The sequence below is a fragment of the Canis lupus genome, chromosome 9 (assembly GCF_003254725.2).
Source record: "Canis lupus dingo isolate Sandy chromosome 9, ASM325472v2, whole genome shotgun sequence".
Lineage (NCBI taxonomy): Eukaryota > Metazoa > Chordata > Mammalia > Carnivora > Canidae > Canis > Canis lupus.
The window spans coordinates 39,785,281-39,800,415 of record NC_064251.1 but is presented as its reverse complement, the minus strand read 5'-3'; the positions used below and the strand labels follow the sequence as shown (position 1 = coordinate 39,800,415).

General features: G+C 51.3%; 1 long non-coding RNA gene across 1 annotated transcript in view; it reads right to left on the bottom strand.

Annotated features, from left to right (window-relative positions):
* Positions 1–246: 246 nt before the first annotated feature.
* LOC112655318 (uncharacterized) overlaps positions 247–15,135 on the bottom strand; it is a 40,569-nt gene continuing 25,680 nt past the window's right edge. Inside the window, exon 5 of the long non-coding RNA XR_003133623.3 lies at positions 247–1,202. This is a non-coding gene — a long non-coding RNA (uncharacterized LOC112655318). The remainder of the gene's footprint in view (positions 1,203–15,135) is intronic.

Below are 15,135 nucleotides of genomic sequence, written 5' to 3'. Positions count from 1 at the left end.
TCACCAGGGAAGGCTGGTTAAATCCAGAGGCTCCTGAGCCCTCTCCTAGAGCTGCTCAGCCTGAGGTGGGGCCCGGGGATCTGTGTATTTTAACAACTTGCCTTAGTGAGTCCGATTTCCAAATAAGTTTAGAAACCACTTTATTAACCAAAATTATTTTTAAGACTTTATTTATTTATTTATTTATTTATTTATTTATTTATTTATTTAAGAGAGGGATCATGTACCAAGCATGAGTTGGGAGAGGGACAGAGGGAGAGGGACAAGGAGAAACAGACACCACGCTGAGCGGGGAGCCCAACACAGGTTGATCCCAGGACCCTGAGATTGTGACCTGAGCCAAAGATAGATACTTAACCGACTGAACCATCTAGGCACCCCCCAAAATTCTTTATTTTGCAGATAGGAAAACTGAGACCCAGAGACGGTATGCAATCAGCCCAAGGCCACACAGCAAAAGCCCAGAGTAAGGCCTAAGTTCCAGCCCCCTTTCAACCTGGAGGGTCATTAGCAGAGAGCTGCCAGTCTCCAGGCCTTCTCAGGCACCAGCCCCTCCTCGTCTCCACCCCCACTTCTTCCTGAGTAACCAAACCAGGAAAGCTAGGGCACAGCATTCGCAGGGAAGAAGTGGCCTGCCTCCACATCCCTTCCCTTCTGGGCCTGGCAAGGATGTGCTGTATGGAAAGGTCTTTACTTTCTCTGGGCCTCATTTCTTTCATCTGTTAGTTGAATCTCTGAGACAGGACCTTTCTGTTTCCTGAAGGGAGTCTAGAAGCAAGGGAGAACGAAAATCCCACCAATGCAAGTAGCGACTCTGGCCAGCTCCCCAGACCATTGGAAATGGGTCACTAGCTACGAGAACAATCCACTCCCAAAGCCTTGGGGTTCGTGCTCACAGGCACTGCCATCCGGGTTGTTCTGGTTAAGATCTCATGGCCACAGCAGAAGGACACGCGTCAGAGGGACCTTGCATGGCAGGAGGCTGCTTGTCTGGCAAATCCGTCACAGTCGTCCCCAGCAGATGGGGGGAGTAAGCCACGGTCCAGAGACAGCAGCACGACTTGCCCCTTTGTAGCACTAAAGCTCCCACATCCCAGGAAAATCATCAGTTTCAGACTAGCCCGACGTTGGCCACTCTTGGCAATAAGTCACGTGCTCGGGGTCACACGGCACAGGCCCTTCCCCCATCAGGAACTCTTTTCCTGTAAGAGAAGCAATGGATGGCAGCATCCAGGCTGCAAAATTCTAATGGCAATAAACAACAAGAGCCACAATAATGTCATGTTTCTTCAATTCTAAGAGGCCATTGATTTTAAGGAAAAGTCAAGTTAACAGATTTTTAGGGGGGATCCCTGGGTGGCTCAGCAGTTTGGCACCTGCTTTTGGCCCAGGGTGTGATCCTGGAGTCCTGGGATCGAGTCCCGCATCGCATTCCCTGCATGGAGCCTGCTTCTCCCTCTGCCTGTGTCTCTGCCTCTCTCTCTCTCTGTGTCTATAATAAATAAATAAATAAATAAATAAATAAATAAATAAATAAATAATCTTTTTTAAAAAAAGCTTTTCAGGGGCAAAAGGGGAGGCACATCACATTACGTGTAAGATGCATCTTGATGCCGGAATTCAAGTGTTGGAAGGAAAGATAACGGGGATCTTCGAGCTGAGGAAGTACAGTCGTAATAATAACCCAAACAGACGCGCAGCCCAACATGCACAGCCCTTGTCCATCGACAAAGCACTGTGGGGGGTGGCGGGTGTCTCCACTGTGGCAGAGGAGGAGGACGCTGAGGCCCAGGGAGCTTCCCCAGCTAAGCCCAGGCGTAGGCCCGGCGGTCTAGTGGACCTGAGGATCTTTGTTCTTGGAGGCTCTTCCCCAAGGGCTGACATCTTGGCCAAGAAGGGTGGAGTCGGGGGAGGCATCCTGTACCCTTCGGGAGACCAACAGCATTAGCTCCAGCCATATAACACCAATGGCCTCGTAATTTATATAGCGGTTTTCATTACTTCCCTTCTCCAAAGGCTTGTTCAATAAATTACCATTTTATGAATTCCAAAGTGCTCCATGGAGCGCAGAGCTGCACCTGGCTCCAACTGCCATGAGAGAAAGGACAGAGGGGCCTGGGGAAAGGGTGCCGGGCTCCCTGCAACAGCTTGCCTTACTTGAGGGCGAGGGGGGATCCCCACAGGCTTGGCCGGTGCCAGTCCCATCAGGTCCTGGTCTCTCCCCACATCCCAGCACTGTGAGCTTGGGCCTCACTTCCCGCCTATAAACATAGGAGGATCAGATCTCCTTTGTGGATTGTGAGGGAAGTAAATGGGATGATGGGATTACCATACCTGGCACGCTGTAATGATAATAAGCTCTATTTCCTGTCGCTGTAACCATCTCCTTGCTCCACTCAGATCATCAGTCACCCCCTCCTTCAGGGAGCCCCCCAGGACTGCCCTGCTTCAGGCCTCCTCTTTCTCTACCCTAAAACTCTCCTCAGTAATATAAAATAGATCAATACTTACTGATATGGGGGATGCCTGGGCGGCTCAGTGTTGAGCACCTTTCAGCCCAGGGCGTGATCCTGGAGATCCAGGATCGAGTCCCGCATCAGGCTCCTTGCAGGGAGCCTGCTTCTCCCTCTGCCTGTGTCTCTGCTTGTCTCTCTCTCTGTGTCTCTCATGAATAAATAAATAAAATATTTAAAAAAAAATACTTACTGATACGGAGAATCTCCAGCATACGTTGTGGAGTTAAAAAAGCAAGATGTAAGCCAATTTGTAGAGTATGATTCCAATTTAATACAATATATTTTTACAGATATGAATATATATTATATATATATAGAGAGAGAGAGAGGAATATATCTGTATAAGCCTAGAAATAATCAATTAGTAGGTTTCACAAACTGTTAACAGTTGTTTTCTTTTTAAGATTTTATTTATTTATTCATGAGAGACAGAGAGAGAGAGACACACACACACACACAACAGGCAGAGGGGGAAGCAGGCTCCATGCAGGGAGCCTGACGTGGGACTCGATCCCAAGTCTCCAGGACTGAAGGCAGCGCTAAACTGCTAAGCCACCCGGGCTGCCCTGTTAACAGTTTTTAACTTCTGAATGATAAGTCTTACTTTGGAGGAGAGTCAATTTTTATTTTTGTGTAATTTTATGTAGTGGCAGTGGGGGTGACCTTTACCTTAGGGTGTGTGTTTTTAATATACTTCTCAAGTTAGAAAAGGAAAATAAAAGATGACTCCTCCTCCAAAGAATATGAAATGAAATACTCTTCTCTTCCTTGCTCCGGGAAGATGAGGCCAGAGGTTAGACTCCGATGCTGAAGTGTGAATTGGGAGGGGAATTTTTTGCATGCAAGTGAACCAGGCTCTGGGTCCTGTTCCCTCCCTCACCAGCCCCCTCCGGTCTCTACTGCCCCCTCCCCCACCCCCACCAGGAACCTAACCCTGTCCTCCCTTGGCATGTGCCTGGTGACTTTGAATGGCAGAGGACCTAGCTGTGCATCCCTGAGTCCTCAGAGGGAAGGAACTGGAGCTGCATCCTTTACCATCGTGAAGATGCACCTGTACCAAATGTGGTCACCATGGCAACATAGTCACACCAGGGGGCACTGTCCAGAAAACAAGTTGCCTGGAAACAGGGCTGAGGATGGGCAGGGTCCGACCAGAGGGAGCTGCCTACTCACCCCCAACTCCCCACCACCACCCCACACCCCCACCCTACCCCCCAACCCCCGTCTCCTATTTCTGAGGAGGAGGCCAAGAGGGAGAAGCCAAGCAAGAAGCAGGCGGACCGACAGCGGAGATGAGGAGGCCCAGCAAGGCTCTCCTGGCCCTGGTCTTGGGTTTCCTGCTATGTGAAGAGACAATGGCAGATGTCCTCGGGACGTTTCCAGGCCTCACAACTAGTGCCCTAGCTGGAGATAGGTAGTCACAGAGCCAGACAGAGACTTTGGGCTCTGAAGCAGACAGCCTCAGTTGGGGAATATGCTCCATCACAAGTGTTGGCATTTCCCTGTGCCTCGGTTTCCATGCCTATATAAAAGAGGAATCTTGGAAATACCTACTTCTGTTGGCTATTGTGAAGAATAAATATTATTCTGTTTGCACAGTATACACTCACAATATATGTCACCTGTTGTCATTAAAATGCTTGGCACATAGTAAACACTCAATAAGCATGTTTATTATTAATTCCTCCCTATTCTAGTAGGTTCCAGACAGCCTGCACCCTCTGTAGATGCATCCACAATTATTTGTCAAGCCCTTACTCTGCCAAGCTTTGTTCTAGGCCCTGAGGATACAAAGATTTAATGAAAAAAATCATAAGAATTCTCTGCTTGTGGGTCTCACAGAGGAGGCGGGCCGTGGAAGTCCACAGAGGGAAGATGCCATACTGTGACCTGTGCTGGATGGAAGCAAGAAGGGACAGGTGGAGGGGGGCCGGAGGCACTTCTCAGTAATGCCTGAGCTTGGGATTGAATAAGTGGAGAAGGGCAGCCCGGATGGCTCAGTGGTTTAGCGCTGCCTTCAGTCCAGGGTGTGATCCTGGAGACCCGGGATCGAGTCCCACGTCAGGCTCCCTGCATGGAGCCTGCTTCTCCCTCTGCCTGTGTCTCTGCCTCTCTCTCTCTCTCTCTCTCTTTCTCTCTCTCTCTCTCTGTCTTTCATGAATAAATAAATAAATAAAATCTTTTTAAAAAAATGAATAAGCTGAGAAGCTGGCCAGGGAATAGCATCCACAAAGGGACCCAGGTAAGTATGAGGATGAAACGAGTGGTTTATAAAGCAAGTGGGGTGTTGGTTTGCAGTAGGGGTATGGGGCAGGTGACCTAGAGAGCACAGGATGAACAGGGTCACATGGACATGGGGTAGCTTCTGAGGACTCAGGTGTCACCTGAGGATGGTGTGGAGCAGGGGAGGATAGGGGCACACCTGGAGGAGCAAGAGCTACAGGATGGCCATGGATGGGGCACAGTTCAGGGAGCGGGGGTGATGGGGGAGCACTTGGGTCCTCCTTCCAAGGCCCAATCCCTGACCCATGGTGTGGCTGGCATGGCTCTGAAGCCCCTCGCCCCCACAGGGAGCAGGGTATGATTTAAAGAACGAGCCAAGTCCAATGCCTGGAGCAATCAATGCCTTCATGGGTCCCCTGCCCACCCCAAGTCTCCCAGGGGCTCTCGTGGCTGTTCCCAAAAGGAACCTCCCAGACAGTCCAAGCAAACCCAGTGTGACAGGAATAAGTGCTGTGCCTCCCAAGAGAATGCAGAGAGCATGCCAGCACCTGAGCAGCACTCACTGTGATGGATGCCATCCTGGCTCTTTGTTCCAAAAACCCCTGGCGCATGGTGCTACAGTCACACCTAGGAGCTAGGATGTAGCGGGACCGTGGAGACCTGCAGCACCTCTAGGAAGGAGTCACCCTGGTTCTCCCAGCCCCCTTCTCTCTTCGGGAGAGCTGCAACTGCAGCAAGCAGGCAAAAGGGGGTGGCAAGTGTTTCTGCAGGTGGGGAGCCCACAACACCATCCTCCCCGAATTCTGCAGATGAATTTTGCAGATGAGGAAACGGAGGCCCGAGAAGTAGCATACTCAAGGCTAATAAATAAGCTACCAGTAGCAATGGGCCCCTGGGGCTCGCCCCCTGGCCTCCTCCCCTACATCTCCACGGGACAAGATGCGCCCTGCCAACACAAAACCCCAGCTCCAGCCCAATCCTGGAGAGCCAGACCTGCTCCTGTTTTTTTTTTTTTTTTTTTTTAAGTCCTTTCGCTTTTAACCTGACCTTGAGCTCTGCTTGGTTAAGGAAATGAAGTAAGGGTTCTGTAAGGCAGGAGGAAGGGGATGAATGAAACAGTGCTGGGAGTGAAGATCAACCGTTCCCGGTTCCTCACAGGCCCAGGGTTTTCCCCATATTCAGCTGGGCTCAAATAGAAGGGGTTTGGAACACACCTCTTTGAAAGGGCCTCATTCAACTGAGAGGTTAAGAGAAGACAAGGCCTGGGGATAAAGGACACAGAGACCACCAGCTTATATACCCTGGGCCTGTGAACATCCCCTTTTCTTTTCTTTTTTCTTTTTTTAAAAAGATTTTATTTATTTATTTATTTATTATTTGCACCCACACAAGCAGGGGGCGGTGGAGGGGCAGAGGGAGAAGGAGAGACAGATTCCCGCAGAGCAGGGAGCCCCATGAGGGGTTCCATCTCAGGTTCCTGGGATCCTGACCCAACCCCAAGGCAGCCACTTAACCAACTGAGCCACCCAGGCGCCCCAAGCAGAGCTTCCAACAGGTCTTCCTGTGTCCCTACCTGCAGTCCCAGAGTGAAGGAGGAAGGGGGGGGGGGCGGGGATGGGGGAGAGCTCCTCCCACTGGACTGTGGTATCCTGGGAAGTAGCTATTGGATCTTACTCCTTGTTGGGTCCTCAGTATCAAACATAATAAATCGCCTTAAATCAAAGTGCAACAAAAAAGTCTCAATAGGAGGAAAGAAACAAATATTCATGAAGTGCCTGCTATGAATCAGGCTCTCAGCTGCAGAAATGTGCCTCATCGAATCTGCACTCCATCCAAGGTGCTCGGAGAACTGTGGTTGTCCCCACCGCAGGTGAGAACACCAAAGTTCAGAGAGGTTAACTTCATCTCCCCAGCCCACACAGCTTTCCAGTGGCAGAGTTGGGAGTCGTGTCCAAGGCAGCCCGGCTCTGAAGCTATGGTCATCCCTCCTCACCTCGCCACCCCTCCCCCTGATGTGGAGGAGCTGCAGTGGAGAGGGCACCCAGCTTTGGCAGCCTGGCCTCCTGGAATAGCCCCGGGTCTGGAAGCCTCTCCTTGCACAGCTCTGTGGCTAGAGCACCAGCTTTCATGTCTGCCTGGCTCCTGGAACTAGCCTCCTGGTCTGTGCCTCATTCTGTGCTCCCGAATAAACGAAAATGCCTCAAAGATGACTTTTTCACCAAATCTAGCCTATGGGCCTTGTTTCTGAAAGGCACCACATCTGGGGTTTCTGCTTCTGGCTGGGGCATCACATAAGAGATGCAGGCAGGGAAGGTACAGGTCCTGGGAAGACAGACAGAGTGACCCTCTAGTGGCTGTGACACCCTCCTGCCACCCCCCGAGACCAGGTACCTGGCCCTGAGTGAGGCTGCTGGGTAGAGGGGGGTTAATACCTACTGAGAAACAAGCAGTGCCAAGCCCAGGCGTGTGCTCCATGCACAAGGCTGCACTTAATCCTCAAACAGCCCCGTGAAGAAGGCACACTTGTCCCCACTTTATAGCGCAGATGGGAGGAGGGACTCGTCTAAAGCTACACACAGAATTTGAACCCAAGTCTGTCTCACCTGAAACTTGTATTCTTTCTGTGACATTATATGACATGAGTGGAAGCCCTGGGTTAACAATGTCCCTTGTTGGAGGGGCCAGTAGCCACGTGGACCAGGCCCACAGGGGACCAATGCGGAGGGGGCATGGCCTCCGGCAATTGCCCAACAGACTAGACCCTTGGAAGTGGTCACCAGCAGCAGTGAGCTCCCACCGCTTCCTGGTCCCTCCTTCCTAATAGGAAGCCTGAGTGATGGGGAATCAGTGTTCCTCTGACCTGTCACCTCTCGGACCCCAGGGACTCCAGGGAAGGCCCAAAGAGCCCAGGAGGCCTGCATCTGCACAACCATTAGGTACCCTCTCAGCGGCCAAGCCCTCCCTGCATTTGGTGGGTGAAGAAATTGGGGTGCAGAGAAGAGGAGGGCTTAGCCAAGCCCACCAGCCCGGGGAGCTGAAACAAAGGCACTCACATCTTGCCCTTCCCACTGTGGGAGCCCCTCCTCCCACAGGCTCAGGCCATTTGAGAAGCCTGGGTCCCTGTGGGTGGGTTGAGAACTGGATTAGTGTTGCCTTGGCCCAGCAATGTTTATTCCTCAGGGTTTGTGTCCAGGTGACAGGACCCAGCATCTGGGAGGATGGAGCTCTAGGAACATAGTAGGCTTACTGCCATGATAAAGAGCTTAGTGCGTGCCAGGCATTCCACATGTTATCTCCTGCAACCCTGTGTGAAGTGAGCATCACCGACCTGGGATCAAAGTTCCCAGGGCAGGGACCCCAACACACCCCCATCCACCAGGGCTGCCTCCTCTCCCGCCAGCTAGGCCAGAGTTGGTGAGGACAAAGCACTACCTCCTCACAAGCCAGGTGTCTCTGAGCCCTGGAAACTGGCTGAGCTGGGAGCACAGGAGCAGGCTGGAGACTGAGCTGTCAGCTTCCATCTGCGTGGGTTTGATGCCTGCTTCAAGTTTCCGCTCGCATTCAGGGTGGTGATTGAAGGCACCGGAGGGGAACTGCGTGTCTTCCAGGATTATGATAGGTACTTGCTGGATAATGACTCTATGTCTATTCTAAGCAGGAGGCTGGTGCCAGGTGCCCCCTCCTCTAGTGACCTCAGCTCCACAGTGAGGCCTGCTTTCCACGGGCCGTCCTTCCAAGTCACAGGAAATCTCTGCTCTGGCCAGAGGGGTGCATATAGCTAGATGTCAAGGTCATCCTTCCTGACTCACAGCTGAAGCTCTCTGGCCACCCTTGGTTGCTGAGCTACCTAGAGCTCTCTGTCAGCCAACTCTGAGAAGCCTCTGTGTTTGTTGTCAACTGTCAGAGGCAAGAAGTTCTTTCTCAAGTTCAACCTGCAATGGTCAGGGCTAAGACACTAGGGCTGAAGGTCAAGGGAGCCAAGTCTCAGTCCCAACCCCACCACTACCATGCTGCACACTCACCACTGGGTCACAGGAGTTTAGCTGGTGGCCACTGAGGCTCTGTCAATTTATAGTTCACATCTAAGATGTCCTGTAGATCACAGTGTGAAGGCAGCTTCTTTCATTTCTCTGGTTGGAGCAATTTGGGGCTTAATGGGAGGGAGAACCACTGGCCCAAAGTGGGACTCCTCCCTCCAGAAGTCTCAAGAAGAGTAGAGATGGAGCTGGGGTCAGATTGGGGGCCAGGAGGCAGAGGCAATGGGACTGGGCAGAGGGGGCCTAGGTGTTTTCCTGTGTCTCTTCCAAAATCTCTATAAGGAGGGGCTCAAGGCACCAATATGTTCCAAAAGGAAGGCCCACTACAAAAGCTGCCTTGCACAGCAAGCCCGGTGTTATTGTGAAGATGATTTCAGATCAATAAAAACAGCCAAGCTCTCTAGAGGCGCTTGATTCACGCTTTCCATGAGACTGAGGAATCATCAATTGCCTGTATTAGGAATGAGAAGACCACTGTAAGGATGACTTTAGAGGCAGGAGGAGATGGGGACACTGATGAAATCGTGGGGAAGCCGAAAGCTGCCCTAGAAGCCCTGGCAGGAACGCAAGCTCCCTTCCCTTGCTTCTTAGAAGGATAAGCTTGGTGAGCCCAATCCTGAAACCTCCCACCGTTTCTCCCAATCTCGTGCTATCAAAAACGGTGTTCTGAAGGCTTTCCTGTGCTACGTCCCACACGGGCATTGGCAGGCTGCGCGAATGAAGGAGGGCCTCCAGGCGTCAGGGTGCTTGGGAGCTGGGTCTCTAAAGACTAAGACACTGGAGGTATGCAAGTCTATTTACTCCTTGGCAGAAACACAAGTCTCCTTGGCTTCAAAGAAAAGAGGCTTAAAAGAAAAAAAAATAATAAATTAAAAAAAAAAAAAAAAAAAAGAAAAGAGCCTTAAAAAGTCTTGGGCGCCGAGATGCAGACATCAAAAGCCGCCTGCCCACTGACAACCAGATGCATTAAGTGCAAATGAGGCTGAATGTGCAGGTTCTATTTCCCTTGAAATATACTTGTCAGCCCGGAAGGCAACGATCAGAGAGCCGAGGGCTCCTCCTGGCCTGCATCTACCCTCCTCCTGGCACCCGGTGCCCCAGCTCCCATCCTTCCACGGGGCCACCGAAATCTCTTCTTCCTTGGGTTGACTGCTTGTTCTCTCAGTGTTTCTGGAAGGGAGGAGAAAGCTCATCTGGAGACACACTGGGTTTGCAGGCAAAGCAATGGATGGGTTGATGGAGCAGAGCCTTAGGAGGATCTCAGCTGTAGGAAGTGAATTGAGAGTTCTTTGCCTCCTCCTCTGGGCAGAGGACTAAAAAGGACACAGCCTCTCCCCATCCCAAAGGATGCCCAAGTCTGGTGGGGGGAACCCAGTCTCTGAATCAGGAGCCCTAAGTGTGATGGGAAAGACACAGCCCAACTGGAGAGGAAGGGTTCTCCTTGTCCAATGGGGCAGAGAAAACTCATACTGCCCTGGAGCCACCAACCTGATGGAAGAGACATAGTCCTGCCTCAGATGAGCTCCTAGTCTGATGGAAGTGGTAGCCAAGATCCCCCAGTCTGAAGGCTGGTCAGCTGTTCCAATGTCTGATAAGCAATCAGAGCTTTTCCAGCCCTGCACTCCCCGGGTGAGCCTTTACCAGATTTGCCATAAGCGAGGACAGCTCACTGGGCATCTGAGCACCAGATGCTCTCCTCATCTGCTTCCTGCCCATACCCAGGGATCCGAGACCTTACCACGACCCACACTCGCAGCTTGAGTGGATCCCGGACTGGGCTGTCCTTACCATCCTTGCCCATGATCCCTTCTCTATCAATACCTGCCCCCTAATGTTCTGGGAAGTCTGGGCTCCTGAGGCAGCCCAGTAAGAGAACCTGAAAATTAGCCACAGAATCGCTGAACAGTAATTGGGTGCTTACTATGTACTTGACATATGTAGTGTGCTGGGGATGAAATAGCCAATGAAGATGGAGTCCTGACCCTGGAGGATGCCCTATCCCAAACACAAAGTTGCCATATATTCTGAGGTCCACTATATGGAGTATATCTCCATGAGTCCTGTGGCAGCGCAGAGGAAGGAATGATTAATTCTGCCTGGGGTAGGGGTGGAGGAGAGGCTTCCCAGAGGAGGAGACATTTGGCTCAGGCCTTAAAACATGAGCAGAAAAAAAAATGAGCAGGAATTTGCCAGATGGAGGAGGAATGAGCATTTCAGCAGAGAGAGGAGGTAAAGGCTCCAGGGAGGGACATAGCTTATGGGACTCAAGGATTAAAAAAAATGGGAGGGCTGGGATCCCTGGGTAGCGCAGCGGTTTGGCGCCTGCCTTTGGCCCAGGGCGCGATCCTGGAGACCCGGGATCGAGTCCCACGTCGGGCTCCCGGTGCATGGAGCCTGCTTCTCCCTCTGCCTGTGTCTCTGCCTCTCTCTCTCTCTCTGTGACTATCATGAATAAATAAATAAAATCTTTAAAAAAAAAATGGGAGGGAGTGGGCAGCCTGGTTGTCCAGCAATTGTTCTCAAACTATGGTCTGCATCACTTGGGGGTTTACCAAAACTCAAATTACCAGGCCCCATTACCATATTTCTGACTCAGTGGGTCTGGGGTGGGGTCAAGGTGACACTGGTAACTGTGCGAGGACAATGCCTTTGAGAACCACAGTTGTGAAGGACTATAACAAATTGGATCATTACTCCCAATTCTTCTACTAGAGGAAGTAGAGTATATTCCCTGCCCCATTGGGCTTGGCCACAACTCGTGTGGACTTGACCAATAAAGTGTTATTGGGGCAGCCCTGGTGGCTCAGCGGTTTAGCACTGCCTTCAGCCCAGGGCCTGATCCTGGAGACCCGGGATCGAGTCCCATGCCAGGCTCTGTGCGTGGAGCCTGCTTCTCCCTCTACCTGTGTCTCTGCCTCTCTCTCTCTCTCTCTCTCTCTCTCTCTCTGTCTCTCATGAATAAATAAATAAAATCTTTAAGAAATAAAAAAATTAAGTATTAGTGGACTTGATGTGAGCAGAATCTTTAAATTTGCTTATGGGGTTCAGCATGGCGTCTTGTGCTTCTGTTACCCACCATGGAAGAGTGTGCTTTGAGGAGCTGCTGATCCCAGGATGGGAGTTATGTGTCACAGACCTGAACCCAGCTTACAGCTTGACACAGAGTTTCCCAAACCACCTGAAGACCCATGAGTGAGATAAACAAGTTAGTGATTGTAAGCTATTGGGATTTGGGGGTTGTTTGTTATATAGCATTATCATAGCCAAAACCTGACTAATACAAAGGCTTTCAGTGACATGCTAACAAATTCAGGATCCATGCAGGTAGGAGAATAAAAGCTGAGTGTAGGGTAGATCTAAGCAGGCAAAACTGGAGGCAGGAAGGCCAGGTAGGAGGCTGTTGCCATAGTTCAGATGAGACACGGGATGAGCATCCCAATAAGGAGAAGAGAGAGAGTAAGGAATGGACTGGAGAGATACAAAGGTGCTAGAACCCCCAGAGGACTTACTGGGTGAAGAAAGGAGGGAGGCAGCTGCCTGGGTGGCTCAGTCAGTAAGTGTCTGCCTTCGGCTCAGGTTTTGATCCCAGGGTCCTGGGATGGAGCCACATATCGGGCTCCCTGCCGAGCAGGGATCCTGCTTCTACTTCCTGGGCAAGCCCCTGTCCCTGCTTGTGCATTCTCTCTTTCTCACTCTCTCTCTCTCTCTCTAAAGTAAATAGATAAAATCTTAAAAAAGAAAAAGAAGAGGGAGGCAGAAGTTCACTAGAATGGCTACACTTTTGTACGGAGAAGATGGAGCAGTCCATAGAGAACATGAAGGCCTTTTGTTCTCTGATGCCTCAGGAAGGCCCATTGCATCCTGAAGGCCAATAAACACATAGACGTGCCCCCCAGACTTCCACCTCCCACAACAGGGTCCTGGTCAGGGCGCATGCCTGGGCAAGCTGGGGCCCATCCAGAGCAGCAACTAAGAATTGCAAGGGGACTTGCTCGTTGAGAGACTGAAGCCACAGCCATTTCTGTTGTTTTTCTCCAGTCTGCTTGGTTCTAAGTCAGCTGTAGACGAGCTTCGCCCACAACCGCCAGTCTTTTAATTTAATTGTGTGGTGCTGGGGTGTTTTTCCCCCTAGCAAATACATCAAAATTGTCACATCGTAAATAAACAGCCTTCTTTCCCCACTCAACACCCACCACCCACCACCACTCCACCCTACACATGCACAGCTGGAACAGCTGGAAGGGAGGGAGGGCTGCCAGGGGCGGGGGGCCTAGGAGTGCCGGGGAAGCTCCCCTGGAGGGAAGAGAGGCAGGCAAGCCAGACAGCTGCCTTCAGAGCCAAAAGGACTTGAGGACTAGATTCTTCTGCAAGCCTCCACCAACTAGAGACCACATAGAGCTGTGGAGAAGCCCGGCGGCAAGCTGGCCCCCCTAGGAGCATCACTAGCCCCTCTGAGCCTCAGCCTCCTTATCCGCCAAATGAGTTTCAATGTGAATGACAACACAGCTACAGCTACAACAGAGCTTTGTCAGCTGTGAAGTGTCTGACTGTCTAATAGTGCATTGTTACACAGTGACAGTGTAGAGTTGCAGAGGCAGGGCCGGGCCTTAGTCACTTACTGTGTGACCTTGAGCAAGTTGTTTCACCTCTCTGTGCCTTGGGTTCCTTCCTATAAAACAGGGCTACCAAGAGCACTCGACTCAGAGCACCTAAGAAGTAAATGCAGCACGTGTAAGCACCTGCAACAGAGCCGCATGTGGTGAGGGACTGACGAATATTAGCTCTCACTATTGTATCGGGGAGTAACAGCCCCCTTCAGGCTACTCAGCCTCTCATTCCCAGGCAGTACTCTATGAAGAGGGAAGCGCCGAGACAATTCGAGGTCCAGGAGACCATGGCAAGAGTTCTTTCTAGCTGAGTTCTCACTCTCGAAAACCAGACTTCACAGAGGAACGTGTCCCCCCACCACACACATGCATGCACACACACATGCAGGCACACACGCAGCAAGGAGAGTGGAGACACAGTGCGGGTGCCCCCGTGCCCCCATTGGGAGGGATAAGTAAGGGACTGGAAACCCGTCAGGCACATTCCCACAGGAATGGGAAGTCCTTCCTACAGGAAAGGTGAGGCACCTCTCCCCATTGAGGCACCAACAGAGAGAAAGAAGCAGATCCAATCAGTCCCTAAATGTTCATGAGCCACCCCTACTGTTTGAAGTACTGGGAATGGGGCTGTGGAGCAAACCAGCAATGTCCCTCCTTCCTAGGAATTTCTCTCCTTTATGGTGTGATGGATAAATCCTGGGCTCCGCGGCATCAGATGCCATCACTTTGGACTTCATCTTGTCACTTTCAGGTTTGCCATCCTTAAGGAGTCACTTAATGCCCCCTCTTCACCGTGTTCCCCTCTGTAAAAGGGAGATGACGCTCGCCCCTGAAATGTGGTCGTGAAGATCAAATGAAAGTGTATGTCTTCTGGGAGCTCAGTAAATGCTTGCTTTTCATGTCTGTGCTATGTAGCGTTTAAACCGGTGCTGCAGACACTGCTTGTGCTTCTCCTTTCCCTTAGTGGTGGAAGCTCTGGATTTTAGCTGGGCACATAGCCCTCCAGAAACAAGCACATTTCCCAGCCTGCCTTGCAGCCAGATTTGGCCAGCAGAGGGTAGAAAGTGGTGTGTGCACTGTTGGGTATGCTCTTGAGGAAGGCAGCTGGCTGGCCCTCCTTCTCCATGGCCCTCTCTCCTCCCTCCTAACTGGCAGGAAAGCAAACCCAGTGGACATGCTGGGGAGTCATCTCGCCCATGCTAAGGAGAGTAGTACCCTGAGGAGTGTTGGGGGACAGTTGGATAGAAGGGATCCCCAACTCCAAGGGGCCACCATGTTAAATTGGAATGCTTGTGACCAGCCTCATGTTTACATGAGAAGGAAATCAGCTCTGATCCTCTTTAAGCTACTGCTACCCTACGCCTTTGTATTGCAATTGAAAATGTCTCCCCATTGAAATAACACTTTTTCCTTAATTAGCAGCACAAGGAGTGGAGAATAACGTGGGGAGGGGTCAGCCTGAGGGCAGGCAGGTGAAGAATAGACTGATGGGTCATAAAGATTGTACAGACAGAGCTGGTGATGGGTGATGGATGGAGACAGTCCAAGATGTCTTTTGGAGGATGGAAGGATGATGACAGAGCTGGTTACACGCCATGACTGTGAGGTGAGCCCCCCTTGAGGGATGACAAGCCCAGTTTGGGACACGTGGAACTAAGGTGTGTGCATAACCTCCAGGTGGCACTGTCCAGGATGCGGGGCTGCCTTGGGGGCTGGAGGTGGAGACTTAGGGACCATTTCTCTATGGAGTGG